The 19,501-nt window shown below is 39.0% G+C and overlaps 1 protein-coding gene across 11 annotated transcripts in view; it reads left to right on the top strand.

The window, feature by feature from the left end:
- LOC147116456 (retrovirus-related Pol polyprotein from transposon 17.6) overlaps positions 1–19,501 on the top strand; it is a 614,807-nt gene that overhangs the window by 69,209 nt on the left and 526,097 nt on the right. For 5 of the 11 annotated variants that reach the window (XM_085991409.1, XM_085991405.1, XM_085991408.1 and 2 more), the window contains one exon: positions 16,729–16,883. The exons of the other annotated variants lie outside the window; for them this stretch is intronic. The gene's annotated coding sequence lies outside the window, so the exon portion shown is untranslated. The remainder of the gene's footprint in view (positions 1–16,728; positions 16,884–19,501) is intronic. 11 annotated transcript variants of the gene reach the window in all.

The following is a 19,501-nucleotide window of genomic DNA, read 5'->3' on the forward strand; positions in this document are numbered from 1 at the left end:
CACATCCTTGTAGATAGAAAATCCATTGATGTTGAAATTCATGAAAGGGCTCTAGAAGATTAGTCACCCTGTCCAAACCGAATATTGTTAGGACATCTTAATCTTGTTCTTTGCAAAGTTATGTGGACTCCTTCAACCTTGTATGATTTTTGTATAAAATTTCTTAAATTAAAATACTCCTAGCTTTCCAGTGTGCTATGATATTTCCGTTCCATACTTTATATTCTTTCGGCCCATCAGCCTGTGGCTTCAATAGACCATGCTCAATCTGGTCAACTCTACCCATACTTGCTACAGTAATTTTGTGAGAAAAAGTCCTAAAAATTTTTTTTTTCTGTTTCCTAAAGGGAAGCAAGTAAAAATAAAAAATTCTTAGCTAATGTTACATATTGCATTATATATTACAGAATATATTCCCATTGATGTATCCTGCTTTGTACTTGTGTTTATAACACTCAGTTTTATCCCTCAAAATATTCATGCAGCTGTTTTTTTAATGTATTAACTTTTCATTAATTGCTTTATCTGGGAGTTTGCTATACACATACCAAACTCTGAGAGAAAAAAAGATTATTCTAATTTCATGTCTTGCTTGCAACATATACAGCGTTATACATATCTTCTTGGTCAGTGCTCAGAGTATATTTTAGAACTTTGGATCATATTTCCTTTAAAATTTTTTTACCTTGAGCTAGTGGGCATCAAGCTGTCATGGTAGATCCATGAAATTTTAGTTGGTACTGGATTTGGCTAACTAACATTGCCTCATTTCCATTTTTCTCAAGGAATTTCTGTGTCCAAATTTTTTCCACTAATTTCTTTTAGCACTAATTCCTCAGCCATTGATTGTGGATTACACTGTGTGAATGTCTTTCGAGCTGCAGCATTATATACCAACTGGATTGAAAATCTGTTAAATATAGACATAAGTTTAATTTGATAAAATGTTAAGTAACTCCTCCAATGACCAAGCGATGTTATTAGTAGATGGGTTAAGCAATGTATGTCAGTGGCCCAGATTTTTGTGGTTGTAATGATGGCAAAACTGTCAGTGTTCGCCGTCATTAGTCTGTGAAACTGACAGCAACTTCTGGTGTCCGCACATGCGCAGTAAAAAGCAAAAATCCAGAAGTTGCTGTCAGTGATTTCCTGCTGCTTCACAGGGTGCGCTGTTGAAGTCCTTGCGGACGTCAATCTTTTGAAATCACTGAACTGACGATAGCTTCCCCTTTTAATGGCATACTAAGTCATAACTACTGCTGAACAACCTCTTTGGCCCTGAAAATCTAATTTTATATTTGTGGAATGTCAAATTTTTCCATTATGATAAAAATTCCATAGGTGTTTAATATTTTTTTTAAGTTTGTTTGTTATTTCAGCTTCTATCTTAATCCCATGTGTATGTCCCAATCTTTATTTCGATCTCTGTAAAATTTATAAAAAGTGAAGGATAATCAGTGCATTTTACTTCCTGGTTTGCTGTCTGTGAGAATTCTTCAATGTGATTGGCTGCTTAGTCTGCTTGATGACATCACTGTTGTTGGACGCTGGAGATCCCCTACAATTGGTGCCAGAATTAAACTAACATCGGGAAAGGTGAAATTGCCGCCACAGAGATCGCTAGATCTTTGTGGGCAGCTGTCTTCGAGGTCAGCAGCGAGTGCCGTCACTTTGCTGCTAACCACGAAATCTGGGCCAATATTTTGTAAAATGGTAGATTGATAATTGTGAGGTAAACTGAGAATTCATTCAAGGCCACATTATGGGCAAATAACAGAAGATTTGTGCACAACTTCATTTGTAAGTTGTTGTACGGAGCAATTCTTTTAATGCATTTCTCCTTTATACATTCCTGAAAATCAAGTCAAAGGCAGCCTATCCTCATGTTTCACCATTTGTGTGACCCAATCCTAAGGCATTTGGATAATAAACAAGTGAGGGAGAAATTAGGACTGCCTACCTTTGGTATGATCTTTCTGATACTTTGATTCTTCATGACTAACACCCATCCTTCTTCCACACTGTTTCTGACTATGCTTTGCCCATAGGTGAGGTGAGAGTGACTGCCCTTGACATCAAGGCAGCATTTGACCAAGTGTGGCATCAAGGAGCCCTAGTAAAATTGAAGCCAATGGGAAGCAGGGAGATCATACCTAGCACAAAGGAAGATGATTATAGTTGTGGTTGTTGGAGGTAAATCATCTCAGCCCCAGAACAACACTGCAGGAGTTCCTCAGGGCAGAGTCCTAGGCCTAACTATCTTCAGCTGCTTCATCAATGAACTTTCCTCTTATCATAAGGTCAGAAGTGGGGCTGTTAACTGATGATTGCACAGTATTTAATTTCATTCGCAGTTCCTCCGAAAATGAAGCAGTCCATGCCCGCGTGCAGCAAGACCTGGACAACATCCAGACTTGGGCTGATGTGTGGCACAAATATTACTTTCCACTTAAGTGCGAGGAAATTTCCAACAGGAGTTGGCCTAACCATCACCGAGTTCCCCACCATCAACATCTTGTGGCTCACCGTTGACCAGAAACTCAGCCACGTAAATGCCATAGCTACTACAGCAGGTCAGAGGTTGGGTAATTTGTGGCGATTGGCTCACCTTCAGACTCCCCAAACCCCCTCCACCATCTATAAGGCACAAGTCAGGAGTGTGATGGAATAATCTCCACTTGCCTGGATGGGTGCAGTTGGAACAATACTCAAGAAGCTCGACACCATCCAAGACAACGCAATCTGCTTAATCAGCACTTCATCCACTAGCCTAAACATCCACCCCCTCCTGGTTCTATGGCTGCTAACAGCACTGTGACACCCAAGCAGTCACCTTCATGTGTAAGCCAAGATTGTGAGTTTTGGGAGGCTATTCCCTAATGGAGAAATCCAAGCCGGGTCTGATCTTGCCGTTGCCGAATAACCAGACATTCACTTACCATGAGGAGTTACTGGATAGTAATCGGAGTGCAAATTCTAGCCTTTTTTCCCTCTCTAACTCACTGACAATAGCAGCATCCCAACTGCTGCTCTGGCACAAACTGAAAATCAAAGCTGGATTTTCTAGTCTTTAAGCTTTGCAGCACACAAAGCTTCACATTTACCCACTTAGCCACCAGGGAAGACTTTTTCAATCATTAACTTTTACTTACAGTCTTTCTTGATCTCCATCATCAGTCAATTTCTAATTGAAGTTCTGACATCTGATCCACAGCTACAGAAATGTTAGTGCCTAGTTCTTGGGTGTGGTTTGTAGCAGATTCCTATTGGTGTATGAAGTAGTTTGAGAATTTATTTTAAAGATCATATCAAAGCTTGTGCTAACTTAAGGATTAGGGTCCTTGAAGTCTAATTTTAAGGCTGCACTTTTGTAATATTCTAATAAAAGTAGGGGTGTTGAGCTTTACAAATAGACTTTACTGAATTCATACATAGCTTAGCATAAATGAAATTATTCATTTTCCTCCTAAAAGTGCTTTGTGGCATTGCTGAGCATCTGGGTTCAGGAATTTCAAAATCTTCCAACAGTGTTGATTCCAAGGCAAAGTTTGTTTTTGGCCCAGTTTATTCAATTTGCCTAATCACTCGGGATTTGGGGACTGGATTCTTAGCTGCAGTTGTCTTTTACCTAAGAAATTAAATGTCCATTGTTATCACACACTGATTTTGCATTTTGTATTTTATTTGCAATAGCAGCAATTGTACGTATGTCCGATGCAATGTTTCTCCTGTTATGTTACTTGCTGCATGTTTGTTGTGTGATGTGCAGTTGAATAGCAGACAGAACTGAATAATTTTGTATTGGGTTTTCTGTTTGATTTCTTTAACTAGGATGATTCATTTCAGCAGACTTCACTGTATCATGATCAGTTCCATTTGTAATTGCTTGCTGTTCGCATATCAAAACATCTGTGTTACAAATAGGTACTGTGGCTTAATGCATGTCATTAGAGGGAGGGTTAGGTAAGAACATCAAAGGGAAATTGATGTGGTTTTAGTAGGACTTGTCAACATAAATTTATAGGCATATTAAGGAAATCATCAAATGACTGCTAGAGTCGTTTACTGGTGGATAGTGCCTAATGCAAATGTTATTATCTAACAAGTAACCGCCTCCCCCAACCCCCCCCCTCCCCCCACCCCCAAGAGGGTGGAATTATGAAGTATCAGTAGAAGCTGTGTTAAGCTCAACCATATTTACATTGGTAAGTACAGTTTTAACAGGCAACTCTGACAAATCGGTTCTGGAGCAGTGTTGCGTGTAATTACTTTACCAAGGGTTTGCTTTTCACAGCTTAGCATTAGGTGACTTGACTTGTACTTTCTTGTCTTTCAGCACCACTATAGGATTTTGCAGACATGAGAATCTAAGCTACTTCTCAATATTTTGGAAACCGCCAGTTAAGAAAACACGAGCAGCTTCACTCAAAGGAGGACTTGTCAGATTTCTGAGTAGTTTTAAATTTGATCAACCCTGAAAAAGAATGTTAGAACTAGCACAAGCAATGGTATTTTGTACAAACATAGAAAATCACACTAAAATAGTGCTTTGTTCTGGAAAAAATGTTTAATTTTACTTTTGAAATATTATTTAACAATTATTTTTCTACGTTTTTGTTTCTTTTCTAAAATATCAACAGGTACCCCGTACAATACAGAACTTCTGATTCAGAATTTTATTCTAAATTCTGTTGCATAGTGGTGAACTTAGTGGTACTGATGTAATAATGTTGAATACCAGTGCAGAAATTCTAATTAAGGATGTTTATTTTGAAGTTAAAATAGCCATTATAGCATTTTTGTCTGGAAAACAGCTTGAAGTGTATGTTTCTCATCCGTCACAGCCTAGAATTCCTAAAGGACGGCATGTCTAAACCTTCTGATCTGTACTTGCAACAATTGTATGCTGTCAGCCAATCAGCCAGCTGTCATTTCTTCACCCAAGAAAATCTTGTTTGGGTAAATGTGTAGGTCCAGTAATTATTCCATTGAGCAGATTTGCATTTGAAACCTTTCAAATGTTAATGAGAAAAGTAATGTGGAATCTACTAACAAGATCATTTAAAGCATATGAAGGAACTGTTGTCACGAAGAAAGTCATCTAATTATTTATCCAATTATGGTACTTTTACTAGTTAAGGACAGGTCATTTTTACTAAAAAGATTGTGACATTTTTAGTTACATTAACTCTGTCCTTACCAGAAAGCCTTCCCTTTTAATTAGTAATTTTATGGTGAAAGGAAGTCTCCTGCTGAAAATACAAGATTAGAATTATGATAACCGAGTAGGTTAATACTTGAATTTTTAGTTGTGGAAAAAGCCTCAAAAGCTAAAATCTATATTCAAATACAAAAATAACTGCCACTCCATAGTGTAAACTTGCATTTGCTGTTTATTTTATAGATGGTAATTTTATTGATCTCCAGCAAGAAAAATAGGCAATGTTTTTACAGTGCATTATAGTATTATGAACAGATAGCAAAAGGTACTCCAAAAATTGCCCCAATAATCTAAAGAAAGCCCTTACTATGGGTAACCGGCATATGTTACCAAGTACTAGTTTACCTTGCTGATCATACAGAAGATTGAACTTAAAAAGGAAAATTGGGTTTGGAGAAAAAACCTTCCCCAAAGTATCTTTTTTACGTAGTTATGTCATTTAAAAGCTCTTTCACTTTCACATAACCTCCTTACAGCAGGAACAATGCTCTATTGGGATGGAGGGGGGTGGGGTGAGAGAAAATACTGTTAATATAAAGTACCCTGCTGACTTTTTCGAAAAAATAGTTCAAACTGTTTTCTACTGGAAAGGAAATATTCCTCATTGTAGAAGATCAAAACCAACCTCTTGGAAACTGCTGTGTTAGTTCTTCTAACCAGAAGACAGTCATTTGGAAGGATGTATCCAATGAGCCGTCTCCACCTGGCCCACCATTATAATGAATGGGATCAACCTGTTTTCTTGGAGAAAACAACTAATATATAAAGTTCATCATAATTCTTTATAACTTACCTTTTTGAGGGCACTTGGCTATCACACTGGCTAAAAAGTAAATGCACTGGCCTGGAGTGTCCGCTCGATTGCGCTGGTTTCTTCAGCGCAATGCACCCAATATCGACATAACCGGCGCAAAAGATCGCGGAATTTTAAGCACAACTCGAGTTTCCACGATCTTTTGTGCTAGTTTTAAAAACATCGCACAAGAAGCAGGCTCCACCCACCCCCAAGGTGAATTAATCACCATTGGGAGTTTCCGCTAATTGCATTAGTTTGCAGGCCTTCAAAGAGGCTCCCAAAATTAAGCTGGATCTTTTGAGCACAAGGACACGAACAGGTACGTTTTGAATGAAGATGTTTTTAGATTTACTAAGGAACTGACTACTGTACCTCAATATAACTAGAAAATAGCTTTGGATATTTTTTTAAAGCCATTTTTAGTAATTTAAAATCGGGTTACTCACGTGGTGGATTGACACTGTGATTTAAAATGCTTTTTTGTGATAAACCCATTTTCAGCTGTATTAATCAAACTTTACCAAGTTACCACTTTTAATTATATCAAGGAATATTTTTTAAAGCAATTTTTTTTTAAATCACGTTTTTAAACGCTGCCCAATTGCACTGGTGCATGGCAGATTTTGCATTTGGTGATATGCAAATGAGTTTGAACGGCAACTTGGTGAGGGGAGGGAAGCACTTTTTAAAATGGCTGCAATTTTGGATGCAATTTATGCCGGAATTGCTGATTGTGCCCAAATCGGAAACTCTACTCCACTGTCTGGTCTGGTATAAAACGGTACAGGCAGGAGGGCCTTGGGTTTGATTCTGAGTTTGTTGGTCTCAGCCAGTGCAATGGTAGGACACAATGATTGACCTAGGTGTTCCTGGGCTGCGGAGGAGTAAAATCAGCCAGGATTCGTGTTTCTTTCCATTTGAAAATGCACATGCAGATATAGCCTGCCGACACTCGCTATCCAGACTTACACTTGAAGCTTAGCTGCTTAGACCAGAGGGCTGTCCGTGTATGTAGAATCATGCTGTAATGTGAGCCAGTGCATTTAAGAGAAATGGGGAGATTTTTTTTTTATAGCTGGTGACACTGACTCTGTAACTGGGGACGAAAAGACATTTTAACCTGCGGATGTCTCCCGGATCAGCAGTGAAAAATGAACACTTGCAGATTGGCATGCTGTTCAATGTCAGTTTTACCTTGTTGTTCTGGTGGACAACTCTGCTGTGTTAAGGCACTCTATCTTGCACCCTCTTCAAAACTGACAAAATGCAACCTTAGTGTGGAAGCAGTTTGAGTAATGGCCAATGCAGAATTAAAGTTGTGTAATATCTGGTTGTGAACTTTTCATGGCTGCCATCCAGTTACTTAACCTTCAAATCATGAATTAGATTGGACTCTACCCCGTTACCAAAGTTTCACCATGTTTTTTGGCAATCCAAAGAGTTTTGGGTCCAAATCAAATGTAAATGAAATTACATATTTAAAAGGTTTATGGAGAACAGAAGTTCCAGCAGCATTGAACTGCCATGCAAAGGATGTGTGAGTTTGCATCTAAGCTGTGACAGATGTTCAAACTTTGATTACTTTTTCTCAGCTGGCTTGCTAAGTAGAGTGCTTTGTAATAGTGGACCACTCTATCTCAAGAGATGGCAACCGAGACCTTTCCTGCCCCAGGATTTTTACTTCCTGTCAAGTGATCGGGAGTGGCAAATATGGATGCTGCATTGATCTCCATAATTCAGACTACCTTGTCCTTTTTGCTGAAGTGTGGCAGTGGGACGGCCGTGAAAGGAGATAAAATGGTGGTAACATACTATAAATGATTAAAAACAACAGTGTACATGGATGCAGGCCACATTGCTGCCCATCTTTTGGTGCCATTTATACTATGATTAAATTTTGGGGCACTAGGTTGGAATCACACAACTTAATTTTCAGTCTATATTCCATTTGTATAGCACTCATTCAGAGAGGCTTTGATTTAATCTGGAATGCTGCTGCACAAACAGCATGTGGTTTACAACAGTTGCAATATCTCATGCGCGCATGTGAATCATCACAGCCTCCACTCAACATATGTTGCAGTGCTTTGTGGGATATGAACTGGTTCTACTTTGAAATGGTCATTTGAAAAGTGCGTCTATATCAGAATTTAATAAGGTTAATGTTGAGAGCTATTTTTTAATGTATCAATCAGAATTGTGTGAAAGGCAGAATTTGAACACTGCACTGTAGGTTAGTCTTCGTAAGTGTTTAACCGTGATTGAGTAAAACACTTACTTTGCCAATTACAGTTTACAAACCTACAGAAATTGATTTGTATTCCAATACTAATGCCTGCACAACTGGTTAATTACTTTTGCCCTGATAATTCAAATAAAACTATTTGCATTATAGTACTTTTACAGTTACATTTTTATTTGGATTGTATCTACATTTTTTTGTGGGAAGATTTTTATTTTAACTTTTCATTCCTTTGTATAGTAATCAGTACAAGGAAAGTTGCAAGTGTGCAAATTAGTTTGTGGCTGTGCTTTTCTGAAACATCCTTTCTCTTGTTTTAAAGCAGAGACAAAAAAGTAATTTACTGAAATACAAGAAAATGTAATGTAGTAACGGTTGATTTGGAAATGTTTTATCCAGCATAAATTAGTCAGGGTCTTGGAGGCCAAAATGATGAGAGGTTACTCGTACACTGTTTAATTAATTGAAAAATGCTCATATTGCAGTTAGTTGTTATTAAAATCTAGAATCAGTGTTGCCAGTACTCAACCATAATTGGCACACGGGGGAATTAAATATTTAGCATTAGTAATGTAGCAGTACTAAGACACAAATTTCTATTTCAGTAATGAAAGGGATTTACTGTAAGTGCAAATGGCTGTAATGACAGCTGTGACAAGGGAAACAGTCTGGGCTATTTCAATAAGACGTTTCATTGGATGGCAAGCTTTACCACATTATTTGCTGGTAAGAGATCTGCGCGGTTAATTCCCAAATGTAATGCATTACCAAAAGTACTGAGATTTCTAATTGCAAATAGGATGAACAGTTGGCCAAATGTCTTACCTTAAGTGGCCGAAACATGAAGCTCTCACCAACTAACATGACATCAGTTCATGCTGTTGTCAGTAAAAACATAGACGTCAAAAAGATCTTGTTTGTTTTAAGTTTAATTACATTTTGAGCATAAGTGCTTCCACTGATACAACATGAAAAGTCGGATATTGGGCTCTAATGAGCTGTAGTGGTGGATGGCTGAAGACCCTGAGGGATTCATTCACTAAATTAACTGTGGAGCTGTATTTGGTTTGGACACAATATGTCTTTTAGATGCAGTTAAAGCACAATTACAGAACTATCTCAGTTTTCTGTTTTCCGTACAACCAAGCCGAATTGAATTGTTTTATCTAAAGATGTCACCATACTAACTGCTTGTTACGAACAAAGGAGCTTATCGGGTATCTTTCACAATTGCTCTGAAAAATTGGATTGAAATAGAAAAGTTCAATTGATTGATATAAAAAAAAGTATTATTATAAATAAAAGATATCATCTTTTCAAGGTGCCAGCATTTGAACAAGTTTCTTTAAGTTAATCAAGCAATTTTAACTCCTAATTCATTTTAATTAACAAAAATAACCATTTAAAAATCTGAACAGAAATCGCACTTGGAAGTATTTATGCGGTAATGAGAAATCAACCACAAGCAGCAATTTATTGTTGAGGGTTTTTCACTCCTAATAAGATGTAATCAAATACTTTGACCCCAATGACTCCCTAATCTATTTGCATATATTTTATTCATGTGAAATATTAAAATATGAAATTAAACTGGCCAGAACCAGGTGATATATTTTATAAATAAATGTAGCATTATTCCCATCATGGTTTATATGGAATTAATATTTCTTATGAAATTTGATAATTTATCTTATTTTATGAAAATCTCACAACCTTTTAGTTTACTTGGAAAAATATTGGGAAATAATCTGTGTGGGAGCTAATTGGAGCCTTTTGTGCATATGAATAGTCTTTAAATAAACTGTACATTTATAATCTTGTCATATTGTTTGACCTAAAGTGAGGTTCTTGTACAGATCTTGGGAGAAAAATACTAGGACTTCAGTATTGCTTTAAAAAAAGACACTTGGTAGACAAGCAGATCTTCCAAGGTAATTTTTAGAGATCGCTATAATTACATTATTGTAAGATATATGAAAAATGCATAAATAGTGAATATTATTTTTTTAAATTCCAATCTAAGGAACTGTCACTCTGTGCCTTCCGTTGTCATAGTAGCATATGTTTTCTCAAATTACCAATGCTGTTTGTTTTGCCTTTATCAGTCATCAACCCATCAGCTGGTCCATTCATAACGACTTCTGGCAGTTCATCAGGGGAATTCAGAACCATTGAATACAGTTCTATCAGCCTTCACACCTCATTGTGTGAAACTGTTTACCATGTCGACTTTTTCTGTAAATTGTACACAGTGCAGTAAAAGGATAGACGCATGGAAATGAAACCGTATAACCTTGTAGCAGTCAGCTGAGATTGGAAGTTTGTATTGACTGATAATTCACAGGCTCTTTTATTTAAGTTGGTCACTATGATGTTTAACTTTGAAGTCTTGTATGCATTAGTTAATTAGACAACATTTTATTTGGCCTAACATTTGTCAGGTTTTTTTGAAGACAATTCTCTGTAATTAGGGCGTGTGGATCAGCTTTTTGACAGCAGACTAACCTTTCACTCTCATTTTATGCTAACTTCTTCCAAAGCATTGTCACATTTAGTACGTCAGGTTTTTACAACCTCTGTGTTGAATTATAACACAGTTGCCCTTTGGTACTCTGCCGACAGTAAATGAAATCATTCACACAAATGTAAGGTCACGTAATTTGGCAGCATTTAATAAGAAATTGCTCATCATATGAGATTATAACCTCATTAGTATGAGCCACTGGACTGTTGTGCTATGTCCTTACAGAAAATACATTTATTCATTTTTCTTTGTTTTTTTTGTCCTCTTTAATTTTCTCCTCTCTTTTTCTGAAGATGCTTAATCACACTCGCTCAAGTGGCTATTATTAATTTATGAGACTGGGCAGTAAGTGTCAGTAAGCTACTTGACTAAAGATGCAACACAGCCCAGCCTAGCTAAACCCAATCCTCCTGTTATCTGATATTCACACATGTAAAGTATACAACAAATGTCACTGGATAGTGATCAGAAGTGGAAACCTCAGGTAATGTTTCCCTTTCTAGCTCCAAGGCATTGAGTCCAATTTGCAGCACCCTCAGCATTTACCTGGGTGAGATCAGTTAACGTAGCACAGACATGGAACCTTCCGGTCAATATAACACAGCAGCACACAGGTAGTGTATTTCCCTACTTGGCAATTGGGGGAGTTGTTTGTACTTAACGGCTGAAAATTAAGATATTGTTAAACAATATTTAACACTTAGCCATGACTTTAAATAAAATTACTTTAATAACTTGTTACTAATATTTTTACTGTTACCCAGATATGATGAGCTGAAAGCATTCAGATAAAAATAATACATGATGGGTTGGTGGCTCATTAATATACTGATACACTGTGCCATATCTTGGTAGGATGCAGATGTTCCCGTGTGAGTCCTGGAATAGTGAATTTCTGATCTCAGCCCAGATTTCTGAGGACAAAAAGGTGCTTCCTTAGAGAGAGTTAAGAAACATTGGAGGGCAAGTCAACCTCTCTTGCACTTCTTAGTGACCAGTTTAAAAATGGTACTGACTGGGAATATTTGTCACTCTACTGGTTGTAAGGAGTGGTGCGTGTCAGGGAAGAGAGGGAATGTTAGGAATTGTGAAAACTACTTTTCAAATATGGGGGAAAAATTGAAAATCTACCTAAAGGTTTTGTGTATGACCAGTGTCTGTAGATTGTGGAAAAGTCTGTAGTTCACAAAACATGCTGATTGACTCATAGCTAATTCATTAAAAAAGCACTGAATTAAAAACCACAAGCTATTAAAAAAAATCACTAAATCTCTCTCTCAAAACATTTTCATTAACTTAAAAGCGACCAGCGAACAGCTAGCAACCATCACAAAAGCAGCCAATCAAATCCTTGAAAAAAATGTTAGAAGTGCTTTCAGTACCCATCTTGGTTTCCCACCCACCCCTCTCAAATACTGTTAAACTTAACATTTATTATGCAAAAAAGTCAAGAATTGCATATGTGTATATGTGTGGCAGGGTGGAGAAATCATAGAACCTACCTATAAACTCACCCATTCCACCTTCCAATAGGCCTACCTTTCTTCTCCGCAGCCATGCTCTCCCTACCTATCTTTTCCCTTCTTGCCAAGAGACCCGATGGCTGCATTTTAATCATGCTCTAAGAACCATTGGTGCCTCTTCCGTGCTGCTGAGTGACACCTCTGGCCCTTTCCATGACCCCCCCCCCCCCCCCCCAGACCTTGGTCTGTACTTGGGGCCTGAGCCTGTGTCTCCTCTCCACCATCTCCTAAGCCAGTATCATCCCCTCATTCCTTCCAGCTTCTAGTCCCTCTAAGTACTCCGAAATTCAACCTGGCACCTCACTGCTTTAATAGCCCCTTTTCCAAATGTTTCCAGTCCCCAGATTCCCCGTGACTCTGGTGCCACCTCCAGTTCTTCCAGATCTCCCATCTCCGTCCTGAGTACTTCCAGTCTCTAAATCTGCTTTCAGTGCTTTTACTCTTCCCTGGGTACTCCCCATACCTTACCCACTGCCCCAGGCCTCATAATCCATCTTATTAATAGGCTCAAGCTCTAGCTCCTTCCCTTCACTCGAGTACTCCCAAGGCCCAAAGCACCTCCATTCCCCTCAATTATGCCTAGGCTCAGCCTACCCTCCCATTTTCTGCACCTCTCACCCGCAACCTCTCCCCAGTCCCTCCTGGTCTGACCATCCACCCAGCTTCTGTCTCACTTGTGCATGTTGCAGCACCTCTCTGAAAGCCTCTTGCAACCTACAATGTGTTGCCTCCTATGTTGGTGAATACATCACTAAAGAATTATTTGTGAGAGCTATTCAGAGTCATTGTCAGACATACAGATGAATGTGAGAGACACAGTGAGAAAAAGAGTCAGACAAACTGAAAGTATGTTATAATCAGGAAAGTGTGTGTGTGTGAGAGAGAGATGAGTGTAAAACAAACCAAAAAAACACAAACACACACACACACACACACACACACACACACACACACACACACACACAAATTCGAATGGGGAAACACAGACGGTTATCAAATATCTTTTGAAAATCGAGATACACAACATCCATAACATTTCTTTATCAATACAATCTGTTATTTCCTTGAAGAACTCTATAACATTTATTAGACACATCTTTCCCTTTACAAATTCATTTTGGCTGACCTTAATTAAGCTAGGTGAGTATTTATTTTTATTGCATATTGTGGCATCTAGAGGCTTACTTTACAGCACTTTCAAAACTATGAAAAAATATTAGAAACGTCTTAGAAGTAGCTGATGATTGTTTAAAATTTTTGCGACATAAAATATTACCTAAAATGGCATGACTAAAATCACTATTATTACACTCCATTTGTACTCTGAAGGCTGGAGAGAAAGAAGTGAGGATGGAGGTGAGGGAAAGATAATAGTCTAGAGAAATAGGGATAAGTAGTCTTTTTAGGTTATTAGATAATTTTCCTCAAGAACAATTCAAGATTCAACTTTAATGTAAAGTCATTAGAAAATAAATCAGCACAATTTTCAATGATGGCAAATGTGTCTGGAGTTATTTTCTTGTGGCTTTATAGCAAAATAGTTAAAGCTGAACTGTTATTTCAGCTTTGTGGTGATTTTGATTTCATTGCTTACTTAGATGGAGCTTCAAACACTTATTGTTCAAGTATCTTGTATCATATTTACATTTACAAGTTTATCAAAACAATGCTGAATTTACACTGCAGCCAATGTGAACCATGTGTGACATAAAAACCAGGAAAAAACCTGAATAAAAACTTGCATCTGTGTATATGGCTAACTTGCATGTCAGTATGGCTTAGTTAATTAATATTTAGGCTTGTAACTGGATATTTTATACAATGTAACATTATAAAGGTTGCTGATTTACAATGACTGAATAAGTGAAACTACAATTTTTTTTAAATTACATGGTATTCTATATATAAATATTTACCTAGATATAAATCTTTACCTATGTAAAACTCAGGATATACAGCAAGGGGTAACAGGATGGAGGTAGGTATCTGGCATTTAGTAGCATGGGGCAGCGATGATTGTGGGATTTGATAGAACTGCTGGTAATTCTGGGGTTTGGCAAAACTATATTGGAGATGGTGTTCCCTCTAAGTTGCGCGTTTGTGCAGCCGCGCAGTAATCTGCAAGGTACGGTGCAGGCCGCTCACAAGCTTTCCCATTTGAAATACCGTACCTGTGCAGAAATTTAAAGGGATCACGCATTGAAATAAACAGGTCGCGCACTACAAAAACAATTTAGATGGAACATTGGGGACCTAAGTTTTTGCAGAATGGGGTGAGGATGAGAGGGTCTTGGATTTTGGTAGCAAGGGGGTGATTCTGAGCTTTGGCAAAACTGCAGTTTGGGCTCTGAGGTTTGACAGCACTAGTCATCATAACTATATGGGACAGGCTAGATAGACCATTGGGTCTTTTCCTGTTCATTTTGATATGTTAGTATGTTCAAACCCCAAGAATGCCCCCACCCCCACCATGACACTGAAGAACAAGACCCCCCCCCATCACCCACAGGACATCCACTCAAGTTCTGCCAAACCCGAAGACAATCTGTCCCTAATGCTGCCAAAGCCCAGGATCCCCAACCTGTGCTGACAAATCCCACGCTCCTTCTTCTCTCCCCCAGCATTGCTAAATGCTATGGGCTGGAATTTCCATGGGAGGTCTCTGGATTGTCTGCATAACTTTGGTGGCAGATCAGCAAAAACCTTGAAGATATGGCCGTTTACGCTTTTTCTGTGCTGATCTTCTGAAGTTACGGTGGGTGATTGGGAGAAGTCCCTCAGAAACTGCAGGTGCATGTAATTATTCCGATCCATTACATTTCCCCTGCCGTTTTGCTGCATATTCTGTGCTTTAAAAGAGGTGAGAAATAAAATTGATGCATAGGTAATGAACATATGATCATCAAGGCCACTAATTTAAACTTTTAAGGAAAGTGTACAGAATTGCAGAAATTAGACCCAAAAATACCAGAAGTCTGCACTCACCTGGTTTCATTCTTATATATATATAATCATGGCCAGAAAATTACCTGCAAAGGCTTCTCTTCCCATTCTCGTACCGTTACCTCTACAGACCCCCAGGACCTATCCTTGGCCCCCCTCCTATTTCTCATCTGCATGCTGCCCTCCGCGACATCATCTGAAAACGCGATATCAGGTTTCATATGTATGCTGACGATACCCAGCTCTACATCACCACCACCTTTCTAGACCCCTCCACTATCTTTAATATGTCGGACTGTCCGACATCCAGTACTGGATGAGCAAAAGCTTCCTTCAACTAAATATTGGAAAGACCAAAGCCATTGCCTTTGGTCCCCGCTACAAACTCCATTCCCTAGCCATCGACTCCATCCCTGGCAACTTTCTGAGGCTGAACCAGACCGTTTGCAACCTTGGTGTTGTATTTGACTCCGAGATGAGCTACCAACCACATATCCGCTCCATCACCAAGACTGCCTACTTCCACCTCCGTAACATCAGCCGACTCCATTCCTGCCTCAGCTTATCCACTACTGAAACCCTCATACATGTCTTGTTATCTCTAGATTTGACTATTCCAATGCTCTCCTGGTCAGTTTCCCATCTTCCACCCTTCATAAACTTGAGCTCATCCAAAACTCTGCTGCCCGTATCCTAACTCACACCAAGCCTTATTCACTCATCACCCCAGTGCTCGCTGACCTACATTGGCTATCGGTCCGGCAATGCCTCAGTTTTAAAATTCACATCATTGTTTTCAAATCCTTTCATGGCCACGCCCTTCCTATCTCTCTACCCTCCTCAAACCCTACACCCCTCTTAGATCTCTGTGCTCCTCCAATTCTGGCCTCTTGTGCATCCCTGATTTTTATTTGCTCCACCCTTGGTGGCCGTGTCTTCCGTTGCCCAGGCCCTAACCTCTGGTATTCCCTCCCTAAACCTCTCCGCCTCTCTACCTCTCTCTTCTCCTTTAAGAAATTCCTTATAACCTACCTCTTTGACCAAGCTATTGGTCATCTGTCCTAATATCTCAGTGTCAAATTTTGTTTGATAACACTCCTATGAAGCGCCATGGGACATTTTACTGCGTTAAAGGCGCTATATAAATGCAAGTTATTGTTGTTGTTGTGGGACCTTGGTGTGTGCAAATTGGCTGCCACAATTCCTACATCACATCAGTGACTACACTTCAAAAGTACTTCATTGGTTGTTAAGTGCTTTGTGACATTCTGAGGTCGAGAAAGTCTTTTATTACATAGCATAACACTAGTGTATGTATCTTTAAAAAATATTTTGTGTGTAGAACTCTTCCGCTATGTCATGCTTTTCAAAGCTATCGCACCTCAAAATGTTGTATGACTAGGTTAAAATTAGTGATTGGCTAAAATAAGTATTTACGTAAAAAGCTACTAATCAAGTGTCTGTTTTGTTCACATTTAGTCAATGAGGAACAAGTAACCAGCAGAAAATCAAGCAATCAAACCCTTCAAGTTTTTTCATAACTACTATTCACCAGCAAGTGCCACAAAACCGACCAAATTGCTCAAATAACTTACCCACATTGCTTTCAACCATCATTTTCCTTCTTAACTCAGGTGAGTATATATAGTGGAACTAACATTTATATTACATAACCACACAAAAAAATTACATAATTATGGAAAAGTACACTAAACGTATTCACAAAATTAGTTATTTAATGTTGGAAATGCACACGGCAAGTTTTCCACACATAGATCTATCTGCCTCTCTGTCTGGAACCAGCGACTTGATGAAAATTTGTTTGAGCCTAAGTGTTGGAGATGCACCACGGATGTTGTCATTTTTATCCACCTGTGAAATTGCAATACCCAGAGTGCATCACAATGCATGTCACATGACAACTATGGATAAGCCAGAATTTCCTTCAATTGAATATTGCAAAAATTGACAGTATTTTTTGACTTCCACCAAAAACTCTGTACCCTTGAATTGACTCCAACTGGAGGGCTCCTAATTAGGATACAAGAAAACCGCAGCGCCAGTACGCAACAAATTCAGCTGCAGTGCTGACAAGCAGAAGAATCGGGCAAGAGGCTTAAGCAACATGTCCTTCCTTGACAACATGCATCATCAGTAGCCCTACTAAAAACCTTCAGTCTCAAGCCCCCTTCAGCTAAGATTGTTGGCACTGATAAGCCTGCAAAAAAGTCTCACTTTCTGCTCCTTGTTTCTCTTTCTCGCCTCTTTCACTTCTGTTTGTGTTTCTCTTTGCCTATGCCATTTTCACTCCTCACTTTCCTGTTTGACTTTCCACTCACTTGCCCTATTTCTTCAATCCGCAGTTTCTCTTAATCTTTCATTTCTTCCCAATTTCATTTTTTGCTTTCTTCCTCTCCTTCACTTCTCACACTTTCACTCTCCTTTACCTCATTCTCTCTTTCACTCTCCTTCTCTCTCTCATTCTCATGTTTTACATGTTGGCAAACCATGAAGCACTCAGGCAAGTGGGCAACATGGGAAGAACTCAGGATAAGCAGGAAAGTTATCTGCCTGAGCATGTGGGTGTTTGGAGTGGCTGGCTGGAAAGCACTTGGGGTGGGCTGGGGAGTGAGTGACAGACAAATCAGGAAGCAGTCTGGACAAGTGTCCCCCTGGCTGAGAACCACTTGGGCAAGTAGGTGGGTCGCCAAACACTTTGGCTAGGCTGGTGGTTGACCAGATCATTTGTTTCAGTGGTGTTGGTTGAGGGCTAAATGTTGACCAGGACACTGGGAGAACTGAAAAATTGTACTTCTGACAATATAGCACTCCCTCAGTGCTGCACTGAAATGGCAGCCTAAATTATGTGCGCAAGTCTCTGGAGTGGAGCTTGAATTTACAACCTTTTGACTTGGGTGCGAGTGGTACCACTGAGCTAAGGCTGACACTTCAGGATGACTCCCAACCATGATCGACTCTGTGCAAGTCAAGATGGACTGTAGGCAGGAATGGCTGCAAAGGATCCTGGGAGGGTTCGGGTGGTCTGAAAACAATTCTGATGTATCAAGGCAAGCCACTGCAGGGAACATGGTCAGGTTTCCAGAAATATAGCAGGCAGTGGGTGAAGTGAGAATGAAGAGGGGAAGGCGTGCCGTGATTAACATGGACTGTAGCCTATTAGGAGGAATCAAGCCATTTGCAGCAAAAATTGGGCAACAGAGCCGAAGTCAATAATTGAGGCTTAAGACAAGTACTTGAGATTGAGCCCAAGGCTCCTGATAGGCGAATAGGCCCTGCCAATAAAACATATTCTAAGGACCTGGATCACTGTACAGGCAACGTCATGAGTAGCGCTAAGCATTTTATTCTGATTTATTTAATTTTGTTATGAGTTTCTTATAAATGTTACTTTTACCAGTAAATTTCTTTGGTCTATGGAAAGGCTCAAGTTAGCAGCTTAAACCATTCACAAAATTAATTTAGTAAATTGATTTGCTGGTTTCTGCCAAATGACACTTTGGGATTGGTAGCGTTAAAAAAAAATGTAATTACTCTGTTTACTGCTGCTCACTTGTTCCTCATTGGTGACTACTGATAAAATCAAACTGCTTTTAATTTGTTGATGTTTAGTCAATTGAATATTTGATTGGTGATTGGTGTTCCTGCCAATCACTTTTTTTGCCCTGCAGAGGTGGGGTGCTCTTTAGTGTGGCATTTTCAGGTGTGATACTGTCAAGTGTGGTGCTTTTGAACGGCATAACGTGAAAATGCATGCTGGTTGCGAGACTTTTAATCTACACTCCATGATGTTTGTCAGTTTACAGGTTGTCAGACTGCAGCTATATGTTTTCACCTACATGCAGTCTATCCCTGTTTCAAAGGCTGCACATGTTAATATGGCCATCTCACCTCTTGTTTAGTTGTAATGACATGGCCAGTCACTACAGCTAAACAAAAGGTGAGGTAGAAAAAGGAGTGATCAAGTGAATTGGGGGATTCATTTCATAATCATTTAAATGTAAACTAAAATAAATTGTACACTGAAGAAATATTCACAGATCTTCCATAACTTGGTGTGCTCCAGCAACCCTATTTCTGGATGATGAATTCTGCTGTTGAATTGCTCCATGGAAGGGACAGGTTTTTAGGCACTGAAATGAACTGGAAGAGAATTCCTTAAGTAGAAGTGTGTGTGAAGTTCTACTGCTGTTCTATGCTTATCTTTTGGATTGATACAGAATATTGGATTCTT

The sequence above is a fragment of the Somniosus microcephalus genome, chromosome 6, assembly GCF_052327205.1.
Source record: "Somniosus microcephalus isolate GS21.2 chromosome 6, FLI_Smic_1.0, whole genome shotgun sequence".
In the NCBI taxonomy this organism is placed as follows: Eukaryota; Metazoa; Chordata; class Chondrichthyes; order Squaliformes; family Somniosidae; genus Somniosus; species Somniosus microcephalus.